This window comes from Pezoporus flaviventris, unplaced genomic scaffold (assembly GCF_033815535.1).
Source record: "Pezoporus flaviventris isolate CSIRO_AGI_PZ_B2104156 unplaced genomic scaffold, CSIRO_AGI_Pfla_v1 ptg000014l, whole genome shotgun sequence".
Lineage (NCBI taxonomy): Eukaryota > Metazoa > Chordata > Aves > Psittaciformes > Psittacidae > Pezoporus > Pezoporus flaviventris.
The window spans coordinates 2379359-2400000 of record NW_026892562.1 but is presented as its reverse complement, the minus strand read 5'-3'; the positions used below and the strand labels follow the sequence as shown (position 1 = coordinate 2400000).

The 20642-nt window shown below is 40.0% G+C and overlaps 1 protein-coding gene across 2 annotated transcripts in view; it reads right to left on the bottom strand.

The window, feature by feature from the left end:
- The window catches only part of LOC133269145 (leucine-rich repeat-containing protein 4C), a 572086-nt gene extending 561155 nt beyond the window's left edge, over window positions 1-10931 (bottom strand). For both annotated transcript variants that reach the window (XM_061453114.1, XM_061453117.1), the window contains exon 1: window positions 10307-10931. The gene's annotated coding sequence lies outside the window, so the exon portion shown is untranslated. The remainder of the gene's footprint in view (window positions 1-10306) is intronic.
- Window positions 10932-20642: the final 9711 nt, after the last annotated feature.

Sequence of the window (20642 nt, the reverse complement as noted above, 5' to 3'; positions counted from 1 at the left end):
CTCTCATCCAATACGTATAGCAGTTGCATCAGTTCTAGACATCAGTGCAGGTAGTTCAAATGTAGGCATCTCCAATGTGATCTATCATCCCTGTCCTGCACTACTGCAGTATAATTTTAAACCTGTTTGGCCACTGAAGGCAATCCAGAAGGCAGCAGCAAGGCAACACCAGTGTTCTGATCCTCACTTCTGCCTGTGGAGGAGCAGCTTAGTAGAATAATTTTGGCTTTAAAGGTCACAGCTAGCAAAAGATCATATATTCAAACCACAGCCTTGATCCTTACTGTGTTGCATTGATTGGGCATCCAGTTTTGTTCCAGTTCTGCTAAGTTAAACAGCATAATTTCAAAAGGGAAGTACTGCTTTGTCTCACAGAATGACTGAATTTTAACAGCCATTCAAAAAGAAGTGATTAGGACTTGCCAAGTGCCTGCAAGTAGAGATTGAAAGCTCAAGCAAGTAAAAGCCTCATTTTATGAAGCTCAGAACATTGTATGTATAATGAAATGCCATTAAAGATATTTGTACAGTAATACAGAGAAAACAACTTAATCCAAAATAACACAAGTGTCAGGAGAACATAAGGTGATGGGAGGGAAGCTCCTCATTTCTGTCCTGAGGGGCAGTAGCCATGCACTGAGTGAGCAATTTACCAGCTTAATGTGATAGCTCAATAAGAGGTTTATACAGTGTATAAATCCATACATTCTTTACCCTACAGGAAAACTCATAGAAAAAGCAAAAGTAAGGAAGACAGATCACAGAGTAGCTGCATATGGTTATAGTAGATAAAATATAAGACTGTTCAGCTAACCACAGCTACCTGAACTTTTGAAATGTCAACAGGCACAGAAAAAGAGCTTGCTCCCTCCAAAAGGGGCCAGAGCAGTCCCCTAGAGTCAAACGCAGGGTATATTGCCTATTCTATTGGGGGTTAACACAGTTAATGAGTAGGACAACAAGAGCACCATTGTTCGGAGATAAAGTCTGCATAAACAATGAATTCAACCAAGACTTCCAGTCTGTGGCAAAAACAAGGGCAATACCCCATTAGCTTCATTTTGTATCATCCACACATCCGCTCCTTCTAAATACCGACCTCAGGTAAAAAAAAAAAAGTAACTGAAACTCTGAAGAACTGCAGGAGGAGAAACAAAGCACTGGAGCTTGAGTAGCAGACCTTAAGATGTGCTGTTAAAAACAATCCACCATAAATTTACACTAGCAGTAGTGCCCAAAACCCTTTTTGTGTAGCTATGATAGCCTCTTGCCTTTTCCAACTGCATTAGCTGCTCCAGAGATGTTACTTCCTAAGGAGGTATTTTCCATAAAAAGCAAGAGCTCATTCATCATTTGTTTTAGAAAAGAAAATTAAAGCATTTCCTTTCCTTTCTAATGTGAAAAATGCAGTCAGTGTTTTACGCTAACAGAGGGCAATTTCTAGTCCCATTATTAACAATGGTATAAAGCCTGTATAACCTTACATTCTTGATGTTTTCTAGTACCTGTTTTAACCTACTAAAATCATATGGTGCATCTGAGCCTTTTGTAGAAGACATTCTTTTCTTGCTCCACTGACCTTTTCTCCACTGCTTCTTGTAGTGCGCTTACTGCTAGGTTTAAATAATAAAACACGCCTAAGCCTGAAGTGATGGAAGAATTGCACCTACATTTGAAAAGTACTGTTTAGACAATAATTTGTAGAACAACAACTGGAGGCCAAATGCTTAGTCTCATAAACTGACATGCTTATTGGAACTACCTACTCATTTCCATTGCCTGAGGGGCTGGACAAGATCATGAAAGTGGTCTTCCAGTACAATAATTGCAGTTAAACAACACGGAAAGAAAGAATCAACTAGAAGCAACATTCAGAGGTAAAAGAATTTAAGCACTAAAAGCTCAGGCATGGTTTCCAATAAAGGGGAGCACTCTCATCATACTATAGACATATGACCTGAACAAAATAAGCCTAGGAAATACATACTTACATTTAGAAATATGTGATATTTTCTCAAATATTCATAGATTTAGAAAAAATAATTACTTCCCAAAATGTCCTTTCCCATCCCTCAGTGTAACACAAAACTCACTTCCCCTAGCAAAGTAAACAGGGATATCAGAGCAGAAGCTTGATCCATTTCCTCTGCCTACTCAAGACCACCACTATATTAACACTGCTCCTGAAGTTTCCCTCCCCGTAGCTGAAAACATAAATACACCTTATTTCCTGCTGACACCACCAGAAAGACTTTAAACTCGTTCATCCCTAGATAGAGATGCAAAAATGTAGTTTTATATCACAGACAGGAAAGAGATGATGAAGTGAGTTAGGTTTCTCTACTGCTAGACGTCAAAAGGTTCCATTAAGTTCCAGATGGAATAGAGATTGAGATCCTCATGATTCACACAAAGCAAATGGGAAATTCGATTACATAAACAGAAGTATTTTGGGCAGACCTTTTACTAATTTTCCCTGCCTTTCTACATTCTGTAAACACATCTAACAGAACATACACACCCCATATGTTAAATGAGGTGTTTCATAAAGAGACTTAAAAGTTCTAAGTAATGTTAAGTTTGATGGCTTTGTAATGGAAAATAACTGCGGTGCTTGAAGGTAGTTGACATAGTTTCAGGCCCTCAGGACCTCAGTACAAAAGGTGTGAGAAAAGCAGAATAGAAGGACAGGACCTGGGGATGGGGAGTATCTGGGACTAGCAGATGTCCAGGGTGGTGGGCACAGATAAACTAACTGATAAACTATGCTTGAGGTGTTAATAAACCCATTAAGCTGGTATAAGCATCTACTAGGGGCTATCCCGGACTAGCAGTTGCCCAGGATGAGAGCAGTTTAACTAACTGATAAGTAGAAGGCCAGGATGATTGCTATGTCTGTAATGTTAATTAAGCTTGCTGGGAAAAGTAAACGACCCTTAAAGACCACCACATTTTTGTATGCATGCAGGAAACGTTTTGGAAAATGATGTATTATGCTCAGTGACCATATAAGGATGACCTGTATAGCAATTCGGGGACACACGTTAGGAGGAGCTATCCCCCGTGTCTCCAGGCGCCGCAATAAAGAATACCTGCTTGTCAACTTGAAACTCTCCTGGCGAGTTTGTCCCTGGAGTTTTCTCCGAATCAATGGATAGAAATGCAGACATGAACCTGCCTAAAAACAGGACCAATCTAAATACACCACTTTTGATGATTCATGTATTAGAAAGTGATAATCCAAGCTTCCATCTGCATAGTGCAGAATGGAGCTGATCTATCTGGAGACAAGTGTGGAACTTCTCTATTCATCTAGATGAAAAGAAAGATCTTTCATCCCCACCCACCTCAGACAAATAATATAATAAGAATTAAGGCAGATTAAGGGACTTTTTTAGGCATTCTAAGATCCTTAAACACACCATCCCCAAGCCAAGTACTTCTATTACAAGAAGTCTCCTAGTTATCTCTCTCAACCGCTACTGTTTTCAGTATTCTATAAAGCTGCTTAAATGATAAAGCCGATTGTCAAGGGAATCCCAGTTTGAAGGGATCTTTTGTGGTTTGAAAGGGTGGTGACTTGTGTAAAAGAAGGGCAGTCACTGCAGCAAGCCCTGAATATCAATGCCAAAAGAGGAAAAGGAGAGCTAACAAGTCAGGCTATACCATCTCTCCATTACTTGGCTAAATCGCACAACAGCTGCAAGGCAGGACAGTGCCAAGGACAGAGGCAATCCTTGCTCCCCTGAGGCCCCTCTGTTCTCCAGTAAATAGTTCAGGTACTATTCAGATACATGTGGATCAGGCGTGATATGAAATACGAAGAACAGAAAGAAAATGCATGGTATTTCCTGCCTGACAGTCAGGTTACATTAATTCAACCGTACATTAACTCAGCCAAATTCCTTTGTACATTCTAGAGCTGATAATGTAAAGCCATTCACAATTTTTTTTTAGTCACTAAAAGCCTGCCAAGCTTACAGTTTTGACTCACATTCTGCACTGGAAAACATGTGGGTGATAACATCAAAATTTCCACGGTCAAATGTTCTAAAATCTAGCTCACAAGCTCCAGAAATCGTAATACTTGGGTTTTTTTCCCAGAAATTAATTAAATTATCTACCCATTCAGTTGAATTACTTCATACTTCCTTTATGATCTAAATTTTAAATGTTTCAGTCATTCTACTTGAATGTTATCTTGGGATACTTGGGCTCTACCTCTTCTGCCTGCCACAATTTGCTTCTGACTTCCTGAATGCAGCTGATCCAATGTTAACTACTGAGAATTCATCACTCCCATAATTCTTCCAACAACCCCATCTAAACTCAAGTTTAGCAAATACCCATATAAACTTCTAGCCATAAAAAAACATCTTGTTTTCCTGGGCCTGCACCTTACTCCAATTCACACTTTCCTTTTGCCAGAATGTGATTCAAAATATGTCTTTTATCTGATTTGTTTTCAGAAATAGATTGCACTTCCACTTGAAATGAATGATTGCATAGTTGAACAGATAAAGAACATGACTTTAATAGACAACTTCATTGCAATGCAATAATTGAAGAGTTTGGGGTGAGTCAGGATTCCCAGGAAAACATGTTCTTGCGTGATATTTATTCTTAATATGTATTTCTTTGCTTGAGGAATTGTAGCTTAATTTCCTATCAAAGGGCAAGCTTTATGCTTTCAAAGCTTCTTCAAGAGAGATCCAAATCCCTTACAGAGTTTTAATAATGCCACTCCTGTTATGAGCCTTACTCTGTCTATTCCTGTTCAAAATAAAAATGCAGACTTAGGACCCAAGTGGCATTTCTGAAGCATAGGCTTGAGATGCTTAAAGGAACATTCTACAACATGTTTTTCCTCACCCAAACTGCTAAAATACACTAAGAAAATGTTCTTTCAGGAGCAGTCTGTACAATGCAATCCCTGCCTGTGCCCTACAAGAACATGAAACCACTTTAGTCTTTGGGGTAATCTCCACACTGTATTTCCTTCCTACTTTGTGTTCACCCATTCCCCTCTTTTCTCTCCAGTTTCTACTATTGAATCTTCTGCTTTTCAGAAGGCAGCAACTCCTGCAGGTTTTAAGTAGGCAGGTCATTCAGCTTCGAAGTGCCTCATTTTCTTCCTGCAATAACTGAGGGTATAGTGAAGATTTATAGGTTTACATAAAATGCACAGTTATAGTGAGTAGCTGCAGAGAGAAGCCTATGAATAAGTAGGAACAAACACAGCATCAATGTGAGAGTCTTTGTAGAAAGCCCTATCTCAGAACATTCACCTCCTTGTCCCTTCAACTATAATCAACACGATACTTTCAACAGTGCTTAACTGATGAACAATAATGGAGGGAGGAAAGAATCACACAGGCAAAGGAGTGTCATCCCTAGCTTTCCCTAATACCAAAATGATGTCTTCTTCCACCACATTTGTAATGCAGAATTCTTGCTTTTCTTTCTCATTTGCCAGTTTTGTTCTGTAACAGCAGAAAAGACAGCAGGAAAGATTACACACCAGGAGACAAATTTGAACAAGAAAGCCAAGATTATGTGGAAAATATGCCCACTGCTTGATAGCCTCATATTGCACTGGTAGGATTTTCTCCTATAAATAAACAATAGGAAGGGAAGTATATAAACCTGTTCTGATTCTTGTAAACAGGATAAACAACAGTACTAGGACTCACAGTGCCTAATTACTAGTACATGCTGGACTTCAAGTTTAACCTACCAAAAAACAACATCAAAATTTAACCTAGCAAAAATTTTAACCTACCAAAACAACATCAAAAGGTTAGAATAATGGGCCTCATGGAAAATCTTCTTGGTGCAGCTTGCGAGCTCAAAGCTATATCAAAAATACAGCAATAAAACCCCCTTATATTTGCAGTTATGAGCCTCATTTAAGCATGCTATTGTTTTACACTGATGTCTCTGCTAGTCATTGCAATGCACAAACAGAACTACCACTGATAGCAAATTGAGTAAAAAAAGCTTTGGCAAGTTACTGTTGTCCATCGGAAAAGTTTCTTCAATATACAGCAGGAAGAGACCTAGATTCCTTGCTACAGTTCTGCCTCTTCAGTATATGTTCTAGGAAAGAAAGTCTACAGCTCCTGAAGGAACCTCTACCCACCACTTTACTGCAGGATCAATAGGAGTCTGCCTTATGTACCACTCTAAGTTTGGCAAGAGCTCTTTACACAGCAGCATCTTGCAGATTTTGAGAATACAGAAACAGCATGTTTCCTCCTCAGCAACATGAACTAGATGTACAAAATTCAGTATACCACTTGGGCATCTGAACCTTAACTTTGAGAATGTCACCATTAATATTACCAACCTGAAAGGTATCACACTCCAGAAGTAAGTACCTATGTATGTATCCATGCTCTCAATACTTCCCTTTTGGATCACTCCTGAAAGCCGCAGTGCCCAAGTCAACATTTTCTCATGCTTTTTTTTGTTCTACAACTCACAAAAACCCCATGATATTTTGCATTAATTTCATAAAAACATAAGGAACTCCTACTATTAAAAGATGCCTTCTTGGCTGCTAGAATCTGTGGGAGGTCAAATAACAGGTAGGCTATCTTCCCTAGACAACCTAAGAAATTTTTGAAAAGCTAAGAAATGAAACAATCTCTCAAACAAACTTCATTTCCACACTTCCAACTAGGAGTCCAGAAAGCAAAAAATTAGTTGTTTTTAAGCTGCTGCTTAAGAGGTTTCAGTTTATCTAGCATGTTTGTGTGCCAGGAAAGGAACTGGAATTTTGGTTTTGGAGTCTCCATCATTCCTAAATCTTATCCTTTGACATTGGATGAAAAGGGAAGGAGAGCAATGCAGAGAGAAAACAAACAAAAAAGTAATTTACTGCAGTCAACTAATTTGACAAATGAAAGGATATATTTGTAAGATCTTTTTGGTCCGTAAGTGGCTAAAAGTAATAAATTTTGCTAACTATTTATTCTCTTAAAGTAAGAGATTTAAGAACATTAACTCTACCCACAGGAATCTGCAGTGATCATATCATTTGTCATTATAGTAGTACACATTCATAAGCACTGCATGTTTAGTGATAAACTGCTGTTTCCTGGCTCCTTATTTCAAAGTCAAGCCCAGTGTCATATTAATGCAAGATAATATTGCAGACCAACACAATGAGTCAGCAACCAAAAGGGAGTTCTGCTATCCCACAGAGCTTATTGTTTTGGTTTAAGTCCTCTATTTGCTAGTACTTCTCCCATCTCCAGTCCCCCACCTTGCTTGCATGCTGCTGCAGAGCAACAAGCCTGACTTACCAGTTGTCAGCCGAGCTTGTTTCAGAAAGAAGGAGGAATTCATGTGTAAAGTACCCTGCCTCTCAGAAACACAGAAACATGTGCTGAAGAAGCTTAGTGCCTGGCTGGCTGACTTCAGCAGTGAGAAAAAAAAAGAAGGTGCTCAATTAACGGGGGCTAAGTGAGAAAGAAATTTGGTGTTTATTTATCTTCCCCTTATTCTTAAAGCAACATTTACATAATTCAGCTCACAAGAATCATATCGTACCCCATATTCTTGCTAAGAGACCTCACCTACGATAACGCCCACTGCAAGACTCATGCAGGTCTTCCTATTTCAGGAAGATGCACAGTGGATAGAGCTTACACAAGCACCCAAACAGTGAAGAGAAGAAAGTATTTTCTAATTTAGGTGATACTGAAGACATGGCGTCTTGAAGTGTGAAATGCAATTAAAATGGAAGGGACACAAAAAGGAAACACCTGACATTCTTTCCACAGTTTTTTTAACTGAACATTAAGAAAAAAACACATATGGGCTGACTTATGCTAAAGCCTGTTCCTACCTAAAAGCCTGCTAGCACTGGGTATTACCCATTTACATTCTTGCCATTTTGGAATTAGAAACCAAAGCCTATCCTGTGATACATCATTTTAGATACAATATCGTTTAGATCGTAAGATGTACAAAACACACCTCCCAAAATAGATACTCTGACAGTATAATTTAGGAAGCCATAATTTAAATCCTGGAAAAGTTCTAATCAAAATCTACTAAATCAACAAAAATCCTTAGGTAGGGTTTGGGGGGTGAAGAGGAGAAGCATAAGGTTTCCTCTTCAATCTGTTCAAATGTAAAAGAACCATTTGCTTTGGTCTACAGTATATAATGAGGTAAATACTAGTTGCAAAAAAACATTCCTACCAGTCTCACTTATGTAGGGTTGATGACGAACAGAGATATATGATTAATAACATCTGGACACTATAAGCAGAGAACACTGACATCTTTCTTTGCCAGCAGAGAGGTGATGACCCTCCCACTCAGTTTAAGGCAACACTACTAAATTATATCCTATACATCAGAATATGCAGAAATACTACTGGTGGAGCAAATGTGCCATCTTTGTCCCCAGAACATGAAAGCTGTTTCATCTTCAGGCAGAACATTTCCCCCCTGGTTTCAGCCGGTCAGTTTGAAGGTCTCATTACATAGCTCAATCCTAAAAAGAGGGTAAGGCTATAAAGATCATGAGCTGCCATTTCTACACATACACTTTCAGCCCTCATTACATACAGACTGTTCGCCACAGTTAAAAGGGAGGTTAGCTCATTGCCTGGTCTAGATTAATAGATTCAGGTGTTACATGTGATGGAGATCGAGGAAAATACAGTGAGGGAAAACTGTAGCAAACTGCAACCTGCCCAGACAGACGTTTGTCATAATCCTATAAAGGCACATGCAACACAGAGCATCATTTTCAGAAAATGAGGGGAAACACACCTATAACCAGTTTCTCCTTGCTTCCTCAATCCCTCTTTAAAGCTATTATGCAAAACCACTGGGTAATAGAGGGACTGACTGACAGGATGCAATAACATAAAGTGATTTGATTACTCAGAAGCAGAGCCTTTTCATTAAGTTTCAGCTTTACAACAAAGGATCTATTACAAGAAGGGTCATTACACTTCTTTGTACCAAATGGATCAAAGGTCCATCCCATCTGATGTGTACTTACACTGATAAATCTTACGCAAGACCCCTTTTCTTTGTATGCATTACGTATGCATGCAAGTCCCTCAACATCTGATTATTCAGTACAACTGTATTTTGATCCATGCCTTTTAACACTAAATAACCAGCCATGCAGCCTTTCAAATAGATATCATATCCTTCAATATTAGTCATTCATGTTCATATAATTGAGAAGTGAGAACCTAGCAATTCCATTTGGGGAACAAAGCTTCTTTGAAATGTACTTACAGATGGTTTTCTTACCTCCTTGGGAATGTTAAGTACTATCAGTGCAGCAATAAAAAAAAAAAGCTCAATAATAAAAGCTCCAATTCTATTGCATTGCAATGGTATTTTATTCCTGTTATTTAATGGAAAGATGGAAAAGGCTACGCCAGTCTCACTGCTCCTGCAGAAACTGCATTGGGGGAGGATGCATTACAAGTGCCAGGTTAAAAACCGAGTAGCATCACAGCATCACAGCCTTATGATCCAGAAATACTCTGCCATGAACCATGCTGGAGGAGACATTTACTTTTGCCTCCTGAGCACCTGGTAGCACCTCTACCTCAAAAAAATAAGGGCCCACAAGAACTCATTTGTGATGGTGCTCTGTTTCAAAGGAGTTATGACTTTTGGGCTCTACAGATTTCATAAATTCCTTAGCAGAAATCAAAGAAAGCAGCAGCATTCAAAAGGTTAATGAAAAGCAAACAGAGGAACTTCACGTAAGTGACGCACAAATCCTTACATTCCCATTCTGCTACCTTCCCCTTCCGCTAACAGCAGCAGAAGCAGCTTTTTACTTACATATTCATCATTCCAGAGCTGGCTGAAATGCATAGGGGAGGAAAAAAAACCAAACAAAAAACAGCTAGAAAAGATTTACGAAAATATGGACACTTCTGTTGAAGACAGCCTATGAGCTGCATTTCTTTCCCATTCTAGATGCTTTCCAAATATTTTAGCTGGTTAAATAAACAATTTTCTCCCTAGAAATTCTAATACCTTTGAAATGAAAGGAGCTTTACAGTGCATTTAACCAACATTTTCCAGCACTAGAGATCATTATCTTGCAAGCATTTTCCCTGTGCAAATGGCAGGGGTAGAAGAAAAAAAACAACAAAAAAAATAAAAAAAAAAAAAGGGAAAAATACAGAAAAGGAAGAAAAGGGTAAAAAGCACAGACTTTGCAATGTTCATATGCACCCAGTACTTATGGTTTAGCTTTTCCCCTCAGTTCAAACAAGTAAACAAGGGGTGGGCAACCCCCTGGGTCTACCTTTTGTCCGGTCCTTCTGTAAACTTCTTTAAAAGAAATTTAAATCCCTCCAGGAGGTTTTGATGCTTTTTGCTTCCCTCTTGCTTGAGTCAGGCAGAGGCAAACCAAATTAGTTTTCAGATGTTCCATTTACCGATCTTCCATTACCAGCAAAAAACGTCCAAAGAGACAATGCCAAAAGTAAAGCCCAGAACTTGCAGGCAGTCGGAAAGGGGGCTGCAGAAGGATCAGACTGTGAAATTCAGTAGCTTGAGCACAGAAATATCCCCGTGCACAATATACCTGGCTTCTTGCTCACCGTCAAACCTGTAGTGCAAACTGTCGGTAGTAGCTGCTGCTTGTGCTGCAGATGGTACGTCTCACTGCTACCTTCCCAGATGGGTAGAGACTTCAGAGAGCAGCAAAACCAGGGGGTCTCCTTCCAGCAAGGTGCCTTCCCAGCCGCTCATTCACCGAGCCCGATCAATCAAGACAAGAACAGCTCAGTCACCAGAGGTATCTCCTTCCAGGGTGCACAGGATTAGAGCAAGGTTATTAAGCTTGCTGTGCTGCATCCCCCCCACCCCTTACATTCAGCAGCCTGCACTGAGATGATTGCCAGCTCTGTCTCTGTGCCTGTTCTACTGCATTTTGCTCAGCCCTCTCTTGCTGCAAGTGAAACAGAGGAGGGGGGAATACTAATAAGGTGCTTAGCTACGGTTTCTTGAAGGCATTCTACATACTGGGTATGTGCATGTGTGTGTGTGTGTGCATGCATTTTTCATCTGGATTTCCTTTGATGCTGAAATAGGACCTGTTTATACATCAAAGTTTGAATTAATATGGATTATCACATAATGATTATCAGCACCAGTAACTGTATTTTACAGACACTAAGAGGAGGGTACTAAATGGTCTAGAAGACGAGGACAGCAGTAGTGCCTGCGAGGGGAATGGGGGGGAGGGTTTAAAAACCACCCTACACCAAGAAAAGCATGTTAGGTTAGAATATTTGCTCCAAAGCCACTCCTTTTAACAGTCTTTCAGAAGTCTTCTTATACTCTGTGCTGGTAAGGATTTTAAAATCAGCACTGTATTATCCATCTCTACAATATGCAGAGTCAGCACTGTATTATCCATTGCTACATTAGGCATCTCTACAATATGCAGAGTCAAGTAAATACTTTTAGAAAAGAAAGGCTTTCTGTCAGGAAAAGAAAAATTTGGAAGGTCAATGGAGACAGACATCCAGCACTGCTTGAAATTCCCTCTTGGACTGGGAAGTGTTGTGGTGAAATTTGTCACTTGTGAAATGACCTTAGAGTTCTCAGTCCCTGTGGTAGTGGGCTTGGAATTGGATGAGCTTTAAGGTCCCTTCCAACAGAAACCATTCCTTGATTCTATGAGTCCAACAGACAAAAGAGATTTTTCATGTATTGTCTAAATAGCTGACCTGCATTAGTGCATGAACCTGGGTATTCTGCTGTGGCAAGTACAAATCCTAGCTGTCGTTCACTCCCATGAAATATGAAAGAAGTCATATTGCCTGTGCTTTCCCACAAGTAATTCAGACCCTCTGCAGAAGGCTAAGGATGCAAGTACTGCTGCCTCACGTGGCCTCCATAATTCCTTCTTTTTTGCATCTGACACTTTGAGACTCCTCAGGGAACTGGAAAGAAAAAAGAAACTATTCTTCAGAAGCAGTTTGGAGATTACTACAGTAAATTATAATTATGTGAGACTGGTAAGGTTCATAGATCTGAGTAACCAAATACCTCTTGTCAGAGCTCCCTACTGAGTGAGTGACATGAGTTTAGCACTACATATCACAAGCTACCACAGCAAGTTCTAGCAAGTAAACTCTGATTGAGCAAGCACAGAGATGGAAATGCTTGTGTAGTTATAGAAAGTCCCTGCATAGGATAGCTGTTGTCACAATATTTAATACTAACACTGAGTAGAAGCCTTCTACTGGTGAGTAAACCCTGCAGTTTTGACAGCCAGTGAACTTACAAAACCACGCAGCATAAGAAGGCCAGATCTCCATCCTATCTGGAGAGAGAAATATAGGGCACTATAGGGAACTGTTTCAGAAGATGGAAGACCAGCCCTGTTCCACTAATCACAGATAGTCACTTGGTTTTTTCTTCCCTTAACTTGAGTTATAATTTAAATCTAAAATGATTTATTTATGGGTAAGTCCACAGAACTAACAGGACACATTGTAAATGGTAACTTTTCTTTGCTGCAATTATTTTTCTTCTTTTCTCCACAACCCACCCTATTCACAACACTCCATGATATCTCGTGTTTCTGTTTAAGCTCCGTAAGTCAAGAAAACAGCACTTTTCATTCATCCAGGTGCACAACTGAACCTATCCATATACAGGCATGAGCAGCCATAGCAGCTTGGACTGGAGGTCCATCTAGCCACAATTTTGCCTGTGCTGGTCGCTGTCAGACAACCATCAGATCAAGGGAGTGAAATAGTGCTATTTCCCAGGTGCACTGTCCCAGTCTTTAACTATCTGTGCCATAAGCTGGCAAGGTCAGAGACGGGAATGCTCTGCGCACTTGGGTACACTACTCATAGCTTCATTGTGTTCTGTCATATCTTGTTTGGACTCATTTCTTCATGCTGAGAAGCCCTGATGTATTTAACTGTCCTTCATAATGACTGTGTTTTCTTCACTTGAACGCCATTGTCGCAAACCTTTTCCATGTCATGCAGTGTCTAAAATGCCACAGGCATGCCACAAGCTTATAGCACTAAGTTGATACTTTCTGGTTTGAGAACACATAATCCTAGAACATGTACTAATGAAGCTAATAGTTCATGTTCTACTCTCTAAGACTGTGGCATGAGTAATACGGCTACTCTCAGGATATTAACTTTGTCAGTGATATTAGCTCTAACTGGTCAACTAAGCTTTCATAAGGTAGACCTCATGTCTAGACCAAAGTCCAATGTGACCAGAGAGACTTTTCCACAGTGTTTTTCTACTTGCAGTGAGGAACTTTAGAGTGCATAAGAAAAGGTTACACAGAAGCTAATTAAACTTACTTACACATCTAATATTTATAATCCATGGAATTGGAATAACAGCAAACAGAATTACACTAACTTGCATTCTTATTTCCATTTCCATAAAAAAGATTAGATTACATGTTAAAAAAGACCCCCCAAAAAATTAAGTGCTGAGCAAGAATAAGTTATAGTTAATATTGCCCTTTTGACGAAGGTCTGTAGGGACAGGACAAGGGGGAATGCCTTTAACCTGACAGAGGGGAGAATGAGATGAGCTCTTAGGCAGAAGTTCTTCCCTGTGAGGGTGGTGAGGCCCTGGCACAGGTTGCCCAGAGAATCTGTGCCTGCCCCATCACTGTCAGTGTTCAAGGCCAGGTTGGATGAGGCTTGGAGCAACCTGTTCTAGTGGAAGGTGGCCCTGCCTGTGTCAAGGGGTTGGGAATGAATGAGCTTTAAGGTCCCTTCCAACCCAAACCATTCTGTGATTCTATGATGCTATGAATAGTATCTTCTAAATGTTGCTCATCATAATCCCTAAATCACAGGCGAAGACCTCTGTCCTACTTCATGTCTCCTTACACGTTAAAACCACACCGTGTGCTAATCACTCTCAATTTATCAAAAGTGAAAAACATCCCTTGCACTCCTAAGGGTTGGATGCTTTTTGGTTTTGTCTTTATCCTGCGTGGGGCAGCACAGGCAGCACTTTGGACAAAACATCTCAGCACTCTCTTGACTGCTACAGTCTTACAAGCATCTTTGGTCATATTCCCACATAATTCTTAAAACAAAGGAAGTGTATAAAACAATACGAGCCAGGCAGATACCCCGCTCCCTGTTCCCAACCCCCCACCTCCACTCCCCCCAAAAAAGCCAAACAAATAATCAAAAACCAACCAAACCCTTACTTCAGATCACTCTGGCTCACTCCTCAGCTGAACCTGATGACCTGTCAGTTATCATCACACCTCTGAAAACTTCTATAATTTACTGCAAGTTAAGCACACAAGCTTATTGTTTAGCAAAGTTCTCACTAGAAGAAGCAGTGACCCAGCACACGTGCACACACAGAGAAATCATCCAAAGTCTCCCAAAGATTTTTGCAGTGTTTCACCTGTTTTTTATTATGTTAACCTGTTTTGACTTAGTGAATCCCAAATACATATGCTATTTGTCAGCTCAGCCCCCTTGCTTCTCCTTAATTTTCAACAACTATCAAGGAAAAGTTACAGTTAAGATTACAATTTCCACACTGAGAAAACTATTAGCAAGAGAGGCTTAGGCTGTCACCAGGTATGACCAGGCACCTCTGACTGATGAAGCTTGAGGAGTTACTACTGCCAGCTGTCTAGTTTGCCCAGAAGAACACCCTTGTAGCAATCATCAGAAGCAAATATGTACCAGTTGCTCAGCCACCACTTTCCTCAGCCTGTTTGCAAAGTTTATATTCAAGACAAATAGTAAACAGATTTCTACTGTTCTGAATGTTTCAGACAAAGTACGGGGTCAGGGTCTATCTGTTCCTATTGCAATAGGCATATGAATAATGGTGATAATTTTTTCATCCTAAACCTCTCTTCTCTAGAGAGAAAGTACAACAGCATAACCACAATAAACAGATTCTTTATACTCTTTACATCTTAAAACTCAGTGAGCAACACAAGCTCACAAGTTCCTCAGAGTTTAATAAACATACCAGGTATTATCTAGTATGTAGTGTGAGGTGTCAGTGCCCATGCCAGGGGGTTGGAACTGGATGATCTTAAGGTCCTTTCCAAACCAAACCATTCTATGATTCTATGATTTTATATGGGTACTAACTGCCCTAAAATACAGATAGACATGTCATATAGTGGCAGTCATTTTTATTTAACCAACTTCTTCAGCAAATTAAGCAGTTTTCATTGTAGGTATTTTTAGTTCCAACAGAGACTTACTACCAGATTCCAAACTTCTGCCTAAAAGTTTATTCTAATTCAGTGTCCCAAGCCTGTGATTTCCAATTAATCCCAGAGTGCTGAAGTCCAAACAATAATCACCTTGATTTTGTGCTATTTGGCTGCTATTTGAAGCCTGCAAATACCTGACCTAGACAGAAAACTCAAGATTCAGAAGTTAAACAAATGTACATTTCCTAAAGTTTTAACTTTGGAGAAAAGAAATAGGCTTAAAGCCTTATTCTGAAAGCTTTAAAAAGAAAGGCTCTTTTAGAAGCTTACAGCTCATCATCATAAAAAGAAAAATCAAAACACCATGCCCACAAACTCTAACCCCCAAAATCCTTTATAGGTGTTATATTCCAACATATAGCTGTTTCACCACCACCCTCTCCCCAAAGGAAATTATATTTTTTTCCTCTCTAGTCAATAGACTGCAGAAAATATATGGAGGACAGGGACACTGCCTGTGTTTGCCTCTCTTCTTACAGAGGCATCCACTCACTGCCACTGCTCCAAGCAGAATATTCCAACACACAGACTCTCAGCTTGAGGTAATATGACCACTCTTCTTACATTTGTTCACACTTATCTGTGACAGTTATGATCTCTCTTCCTCTCTGGAGAATTCAGATGGGTTGTTGTTCAGCCTGGAGAAGAGAACCTGCATTGAGATCTCATAGCAGCTTTCCAGTATCTGAAGGGGGCCTACAGGGACGCCTGAAAGGGCCTCTTCATCAGGGACTGTAGTGAAAAGACAAGGGGCAATGAGTTCAAACTGAAACAGGGGAGGTTCAGGTTAGATCTCAGTCACAAGTTCTTCCCTGTGAGGGTGCTGAGGCGCTGTCACAGGGTGCCCAGAGAAGCTGTGGCTGCCCCATCCCTGGCAGTGTTCAAGGCCAGGTTGGACAGGGCTTGGAGCAACCTGGTCTAGTGTAAGGTGTCCCTGCCTGTGGCAGGGGGTTGGGATTGGATGAGCTTTAAGGTCCCTTCTAACACAAACCAGTCTGGGATACCATGAAAAATTAAAATAACCCTGATTTCATGATTCACAAGGAGGACAAAAAGACCTGAGTCTTTCTGGGTTTTATCTGTATTCATAAGAGTTCTGTTGAAGTGAGCCTGTTCCTTCACATATCAAAGTCATGGCATTTTAATACTTTCCAGCTTAAACCAACCTATGCCTGAAATAAGACACTTCACAATAGGCACAAAAGCTTTGTGAGAGCCTAAGAGATCTGAAGCTACTGCAGAAGTTGTGAAATAAATTCTCCTTCAGCCTCAAGGCAGAGATGGCTATGCTAATACATCCATTGGGATAGTATTTAATCAAATCCTGTACACTACTGCACTGCAAGACTGTAACTGTGCTCCATGAAGAAGGCAGTTGACTCATTAATGAAAAAAAAAAAAAAAGAGAAAATCTAGGTACATGTTTAGACTGATCAAGTAATTAGATTTCATTGTTACCTTGGCAGTTACCTTATGCAATTCAGAAAGGGAAGAAATCTATTATGCCCATCTCTCTCAAACAAGTTCACCTCTCAGTTACTGCTCTCTAACATACATTCACCAGCTTGCAGTCTAATTTTAAAGCCTAAGCAATAAGGTCTCCATCACTCTTCATGGGAGACTGTTCCACAGCCCAATGGTTCATAGAGTGAGTGCTGTAAAGAGCTACTGCATAAACAGAGTTCTATTTCCTCAAAATGCACATGCTGATAGAGGCTGTTACAGGCTTAGATGACTTATTTTCCTATTTAACATTTTTTGTCAGCCATTACATCCATGTCCCTTATGTGCAATGAAACTGTTTTTATACAAGAATTACCTTTACTCTTCTTAATAAAACCTACATATCACCACTGGCAACAGACAGCAAAAGATTAGCTTTCCTTGTGCTATATTAAGATTGGAGGTGATAGGAAAGAGCAGATCTTTTTAGACTTCAAGTTAAGGCTGTTTTGTTTGATTCTGTTTTTTCTCCACACTCAAATCAGTGCAGCACTTCCAGAAACATGTTTTAGCAATAATAATCTCAATAACATTATGATACCTACAGATGCATTTTTCTTATTGGTCTTAGAACAAATAGCATTTAACTATTGTTACAGACAGCAATCCTTTCACTTGTGATCATAAATGTACATGTGAGCTTGTCCTTTCAAGCTCCTTTCACAGTTGCTGTTAAAAAGAGTTGATACCTTAGGGCACTATCATTTGTCTCATTTTAGACACCTACATTTGGAAGAAGGAGACCAGACCCTCCAAGGCCTGAAATTCTTCACTACAGGGTGGTGAGGCCCTGGCACAGGTTGCCCAGAGAAGCTGTGGCTGCCCCATCCCTGGCAGTGTTCAAGGCCAGTTTGGATGGGACTTGGAGCAACCTGGTCTAGTGGAAGGTGTCCCTGCCTATGGCAGGGCGCTGGAACTGGATGAGCTTTAAGGTTCTGCCAACCCAAACCGTTCTATACTTTTCCTGCAGGTACTAATGTTTGGTGTTAGCAGATTGTTACCAAGGGTTAATCTGCAATCACTCTGCAGAAAGTATCCTGCCAAATACATTGCCTGTCATATAGATAAGCTCCACCTACAGACTGAAGGTCTAATGACTGTTGATGCCAACTATGGGAAACTACTGTTTCTTGAAAGTTTAACCTTAGAGAATAGTGTTTATAGAAGTTAATTGTCTGTTCTTGTTAATGCTACCTCTGTGCTCTTTGTCAGTCCTGGAGCAGCAACATGATGTCTTCCTCTGCTTGACGATACTTGCTTGGCCTGGTCCAAGAGACAAAGGTTTCCCTGTACTGTGATCAATAGAGAGACTCACATCCCATTTCTGCCTCAATCTCCTGCATGCCCTGGAGTCTCCTGCAACTACACAACTAAGAGAGCATGAAGAGATTCACCAAACATATTTTGGAGATGTAATGAAAACTGATGAAATTGGATATGTGGTACCTCTATTAGTTGCCATTGTGGTGGGATTGTTCTTTCTGCCATGGGTGAGAGAAAGAAAGAAGAAAACAGAGGTGAGAAGGAAAAAGCTGTCACAGAAAAACTTCTTTACAGATTCTGGGTAAAAAATCCATAGCTACTCCATATAGTAATAATGTTCACCAAAACTAAGATTCAAGGACACTGGGGTTGGGTGATTGCCCAGTTGCTATCATTGAGAGTCTGTTACAGGACTTTGGCTCAAGAGCAAACAAATACAACTACTTACAATTTAACTTGAACTGTAAATAATTTGTGGGGGGAAAAGAACATTTGCTAAATTGTCTTGACTGATTCAGGAGTAAGAAGAGAAAACCCTCTTAAATTAAAACTTGATTTAAGTTCATTAGGTGGAAACAGAAGACTGCCAGAAAACATATTTCTTGGAGGCATATGTACCATGGTAATAAAATAGCCATGGAGTAACTCTAAACCAGGAGCCAAAAATTATTTTATATCATAAAGAAGTTTTCAGTAAGAATTGTTAAAGTTTAGATCATAAAGCACAAAACCATGTATGATAATTAGACCATTTTCAGCACTGGAGATGTCATTTAGAGGAAACAGTGTAAGCCTTAGCTTTAAATGAGACTGGACAAAATAATAGTACAATGGTCAATAGTGAATAATCTTGTACTGAGAGTGAGGGGCATTTGGTAACCTAGTGAAGGAGGTCTTTTCCATTGCTGGCTTCCATGATCCAACAGAGAAAACCCAAAGAGCTGATGAGATTCTTCATAAAGACATGAATACAGAAGAAACAAGGATTTTGTTGCCACATGGGATAGTAGAAAGACTTAATCTAAAAAAAAGTTGCTAATTTCTATTTGCCTTTTCAGAGTGACTACTATAATACAAACTATTAAGGTGTTAATTATTCCATGCATAATCAAAGTTATTTGATTATTCTATTCACTCTGAGCAAAACCAGAACCCCCTAAAAATACTTTCTCATTGACAGTTTATAATTCTATGAAACTGTATCACTTTTGGATTACATGTCTCTTGTCAAGTACCTCCTTCAGGCTAAATGTTTCAAGAAAATTAATTCAGAGACTTCAGAAAGGAAAAATAATAGTAAAAGTACTTTGATTTGCTAAGGACGGCATTACAACAAACCCACGGAATTTTTCTAGCGTACTTCAACTTCGGAATGAAATTTTTAATATAGCAGGCAGCTCTCCCCAGGATCAGAACATTTCTGTTACCCGTGTTTTGAAAGCATTTGGAACTTGTAAGACAAACATGCAAAACCTGAATACACTCAGTTCACACCCATTCAACAGAGTTACTATAAGTTGGCAGCTATGCTGCCAAGGGACATAGGTCAGACTGGCTAGAAAAATTACACAGGCACAAGCTCCTAACACTCATCCTGCCCTCCCAGACTGCATCCCAGCTGCAGATATCCCCAAGCAGCTTGGCACTGATTGCCATCAGTACCCCCTAAAAGATCTGTGCTCCCCCAGCCTGGCAGTGACACCTCACTGCTGCTGGCAATCAAGGTGCATCAGAGCTCACATGAAAAGAACATAGAAAACAAAATCCCAGGCTCCTTGCATCATGGCTTTCAGTGATTTAATCTGAAGTGTTCTGAACTTCTGTTCTATACGTAACATGAGGATCATATTATCACCGTGCTAAAAACAGAACAGAGAAAAATAACAGTGGAATATTAATATTCATTAAGCTCAGAGATGGTCTAAGGATAAACTCCACAAAAAAAACTATTGCTTAATAATTCTGTTCCCAGGAGTATGCTTGAAGCACTACAAGCGAATAAGGCACAAGGTCAGGAACAGCAACCACACAAATTTAACAGGGTATTAATAAGCACAAGTCATGCAGTCACCCAAACGAAAACACACAGTTATTCTTACAGATCCTTCTAGGCCATAAAGAAACCTGGAAAGACTTGGGTGTCTCTAGGCTATTAGAGCTACTCTAAGTTACATCACCTGTGGCCTAATGGGTATGCTTTCCATGCCCACTGCTTCCTCCCATTATGTGACCTTTGGAAGTTATCAAAACTCTTTTATGCTTCAATTATGCATATCACAGAATCATAGAACAGTTTGGGTTGGAAGGGACCTTAAAGTTCATCCAATCCCAGCCCCCTGCTATGGGCAGGGACACCTTCCACTAGACCAGGTTGTTCCAAGTCCTGTCCAACCTGGCCTTGAATACTGCCAGGGGTGGGGCAGCCACAGCTTCTCTGGGAAACCTGTTCCAGTGCCTCACCACCCTCACAGGTATTAATAGATAATGTTATTCTGTTCTAATGCCGCAGTCTTAGGACTTACTTGTATTTTTTTTCTTCTAGGGAAAGAAACCCAAAACCAACTTTTAATGATCTTCTTACTACTGCTTCTTCTTACTTCCAGGAATCAAATCA